The sequence below is a fragment of the Schistocerca nitens genome, chromosome 1 (genome assembly GCF_023898315.1).
Source record: "Schistocerca nitens isolate TAMUIC-IGC-003100 chromosome 1, iqSchNite1.1, whole genome shotgun sequence".
Classification (NCBI taxonomy): Eukaryota; Metazoa; Arthropoda; class Insecta; order Orthoptera; family Acrididae; genus Schistocerca; species Schistocerca nitens.
In genome coordinates this window covers 246,379,073-246,383,451 of record NC_064614.1, presented here as the reverse complement: position 1 = coordinate 246,383,451, position 4,379 = coordinate 246,379,073, and the positions used below count along the sequence as shown (strand labels likewise).

General features: G+C 36.0%; 1 long non-coding RNA gene across 1 annotated transcript; it reads left to right on the top strand.

The window, feature by feature from the left end:
- Positions 1-1,937: 1,937 nt before the first annotated feature.
- LOC126246821 (uncharacterized) lies at positions 1,938-3,394 on the top strand. The gene is made up of 3 exons (XR_007545386.1): positions 1,938-2,513; positions 2,624-2,708; positions 3,037-3,394. It is a non-coding gene; the product is annotated as an uncharacterized LOC126246821 (long non-coding RNA).
- The last annotated feature ends 985 nt before the right edge of the window (positions 3,395-4,379 follow it).

The window sequence follows — 4,379 nt, the reverse complement described above, 5'->3', positions numbered from 1 at the left end:
GGATCACTATGGTAGTTTTTTAAACTGTTCAGTTGTTTGAGTGTTGCAGAGGATTTTCTTATTCCTTTGGTCACCCAGGTATTTCTTTTGTGTGAGTGTACTGCAGTTTGCACCTTTGGGAATGCTTCATCAAATCTGAGTTTAAATAGTGACATGAATTTAGAAAATTTCTTATTTACATTAGTTTCAGCATACACTTCTTCCCAAGTTATACTGTTTATTTGCTTGGCAAATTCTGATCCGTTTGGTTTGGAGAAAACCCTTCTGTATGTGTATGTTTTAGTTGTATTGTCTATATTTATGTGTAATTTTAGGATTTGACAGGAGTGATCAGAAAGGCCAAGGTTATCTACAATAATTTCACAACTTTCTTTATCTATGTCTGTGATGATGTGATCAATTGTTGATGATGAGTTTTTGGCTATCCTCGTGGCTCTGTTAACTAATGGTGATAACTTATAACAGCGCAATATATTCAAGAATGGGTTACAGAATCTATCTGGGTTTTGTGTGTTTATATTAAAGTCTCCACAAATGAGAACCTTCCCTTTAGGATTCGAAGCCATGTCTAGAATCTGGATTAGTTTTGCAGTGAAAGTATCTATATCACCACTAGGTGAATGGTAAATACATATTACAGTTAACCTTTGTGCCTCATCTGTCTTGCTTATCTCTATGGCTGATATTTCTATGTGTTTTTCCTCACTTACAGAATTAATATCATTTCTAATTTTATAGGTAATTCCTTGCTTAACATATATACATGATCCACCACCTCTAATGGTGGTTCTACTATAATGACATGCTAGTATATATGAGTTTAAATTAATTAATGTTATTTCAGTTCCTCTACACCAATGTTCAGTAATGCATGTGACTGAACTGTTTAAAGTTTGTAGTTCCACTTCTAATTGTTGCACTTTGTTTCTGACAGATTGTATATTTTGATGAAAGACTGAGAAACGAGCACAGTTTACCTTGCCTGTATCATTTGTTTGCATTTTGTTGACAGTGACTGATGCTTTGCACCGGTTTGTCCCAGTTTTTTTCTCCTCTTGGTGCTGAACCATAAAAAATCCTCCTTTGGAGTGATGTATTTTTTGTCCTGTGGCTCCTTCTGATGGGGTGTGGTTTAGCTGGTGGCTTCTCCATTGGTACTCTCGTTTCTGGTGCTACTGCTGTTGTTGGCTTTGCTGTTGTCTGTCCCACTGTTGCTGTGTCTCCTGTTCTTATTGTTGGTGGTGGTGGTGAAGGTTCTGCTGATTGATTTTTCTTGTACTGTGGAATGTTCTATTGCTGATAGCGGTATAACAGTTGTTTTTGTGTTGAAGGTGTTTTGAAGTAGTTTTAATTCCTTCATTATCATGTTCGCCAGATATTCTTTCCCAATACTGTTTAAGTGTAGTCCATGTTGTGTATGGAATCTACGACCTATATTATTTATATTAACATATTTAACATTTTTAAAACGTCTACAGATTTTGGCAAACTGATAGTTGGCTTTTTGTATTTCTGTATTTACACATGATTGGTTATCCAGATCGTGCCAATGTGGTGTATTCACGATTATCACGTTTGTATGCGTGAGGTTTAAGATAACGTGTAGCATTTGCAGTTTCATTTTTATATACATCGTTTGAACCTCCGATGAGTATTACACACTTACACAGTCTTTATCGTGTAGATTTTTAACCTCTTTAGATTCAGTCGTTTTTATTATTTCCGCTAGTGGGGCTCCCGGTTTTACTATGCTACACAAACTTCTATTAGTTTTCTCTTTAATTTTCTTTGTGAGTCCACAGCCATGACTATCTGAAAGCATGAGTATTTTATTATGTGAGTTATCTGTTACAATGTTTTTCGTTTGAGTGTCTGTTTGTTTCGGTATTTTGTGACGTACTTCAAGGTCATTTTGTACCAGTATTGTCTCATGAAGTTCATACGACACTTTATCTCTGTTTCGAGATTTTTTGATGTGTTTAGACTGTTCACTGGTGGTTTTAGGCCTACTATCTTGAATGTTTTTCTTCCCAAGCGACTCGTAAAGGCTCGTTTTACCCTCGCTGTCTACAATTGCGAGTACTTCAAACGAGTTTTCATGCACGAAATTAAAGTTGCGGTCATTGTTCACACGATTTAACACTTCTTGTTTGTTGTTTTTAAATGTAGCTTGGTTGTTTTTAAACGTAGCTTTGTTCCAGTTTTTGGAAGCAGGCGAAATGTTTTGCACTGAGTCCCGCGTGTAGCACGTACCTTGTTTTGATCGGAGATCATAATTTTCTTTGTTGAGCCATGAAATTTCTTTACGAAGCACTTTGACAATTTTCTGTAGGCTGATAAGTACTGATGACAAAAGATGAATACTGTGTGGCTAAAAAAAGAGCCTGGTTCTACTGTAGCAAACTAAGAGATGGTACCACAACTGATACTGTAACTAACTTCTTACAGAAAACTTTCCTTAGTCACAACAGTTTTACAGTTGAGAAACTGGAAATAAAGGGAGTAAATAATAGGTTCAAAATTGGTGTTCATTTTGGCTTAAAAGATAAAATAACAGACAATAATATACAGCCCAGGAACATTGTGATAAGATTTTTTTTTTTTTTTTATATATATATTCCAGAGGGTGCCCAATGCTCCAGTGAGATAAACTTCCAAGATTAAAAGTACTCCAGTGCAAAAGGAAACATCACCACTGAAAAATGCAAGTTAGTAATTGCTTGTACATATGTGCAGTGCCTGAGGACAAAACATGATCCATTATCAATGTTTGCTGAGGAAGTGAGACCTGAAATACTATGTATATGTGAACACTGGCTAGCCCAAGTAGAAATAGAATACTAAGAGTGCATTGAATTTCTAAAAATGGTGAATGCACGGTGTAGAGAAACTTCTATATGGGGTGGTGTGCCTGTATCTGCAAATACTGACTTAAGTGCCAAGAAAATTGACATAAACTTCTTTGTGGACTTGGATCTTGAATCCACTGCTTTGGGGCTACCAGATATTAACTTGAGTGTTGTTCCTGTGTTCCAGGCCCCAAACGGCAATTTTGAAAACTTCATCAGCAAACTGGAAAGTTTTTTATGCCATCTGGTGTGCTAGGAGCGAAAATTGCCTTATTTGGAGATGTCAACACCCATATCAGGGAAGATAGTGACAGTGAGAGAGTTTATATGAACTTAGTAAGCAGCTATGGATATTTGTGACATGTTATATATTCAAGAAGAGGAGATGTCTGCCTTGATACAGTTATTGCATCAAAATATTCGAGGACTGAGGAATAAATTTAATGAATTAAATATCTGCATAGATGAATTAGAGTCAATTCAAACCCAGCTGACATAATCTGCCTCTCTGAACATCATGTGACCACTGGTATAGAACTTTTAAGTGTTACAGGGTTTAGGTTAGCATCTCACTTTTGTAGATCAGAAATGGAGAAAGGAGGAGTTGCAACATTCATCAGGAACTGTCATAAATTTAAGAACATAGACATTCATAAATTTTGCCTAGAACAGCATATGGAAGCATGTGCAACAGAATTAGAATTTCACAAAAAATCCTTCATAATATTAAGTGTATATCGAGCACTTGCAGGTAACTTTAATCTGTTCGTAAACCACCTTGAAGCTGTACTGGCCCATTTGACAACCAAAAACAAAGAAATAATGGTTGCTGGTGATTTCAATGTAGATTTCCTTAAAGACTCTCCCAATAAGGTCTTATTTGAGTTAGTAACACTATCATTCAACTTAATCCCCACAGTAAAGTTCCCCACTAGGGTAGCCAATTGTTCACAAACAGCCATTGATAATATCTTTATAGAAAAGTCCAATGAACAAAATTATATTTCAAAACCAAAAGTCAATGGCCTCTCAGACCATGGCATGCAGTTCCTTCTGTTAAATGTTAATACTGAACAGGATATAAAATCTGTTAAATCTGAGCTCAAGAGGGTAATCAATAAGCCAAAAATTGATCATTTTAGGACACTCCTCAGAGACATTCACTGGACTGATGTTTACAGAGCTCATGGCATGAATGAAAAATATAACACTTTTGCTAATAAAGTGCTTACCTTATTTGAATACTGTTTTCCCCCAAAGCTTACCAAGGTTAGAGCAAAGTCTACAAAGAAGCCATGGATTACTCAAGGAATAGGGGTATCTTGTAAAACAAAAAGAAAACTGTATCTGTCAATACGAAACAGATATACTACAAAATATTAAAGACTGTAATATGGACATCAAAGCAAATATATTACAAAGAAATGGTAGTCATTGTTGTTTTTGTTGTGGTCTTCAGTCCTGAGACTGGTTTGATGCAGCACTCCATGTTACCCTATCCTGTGCTAGCTTCTTCATCTCCCAGTACTT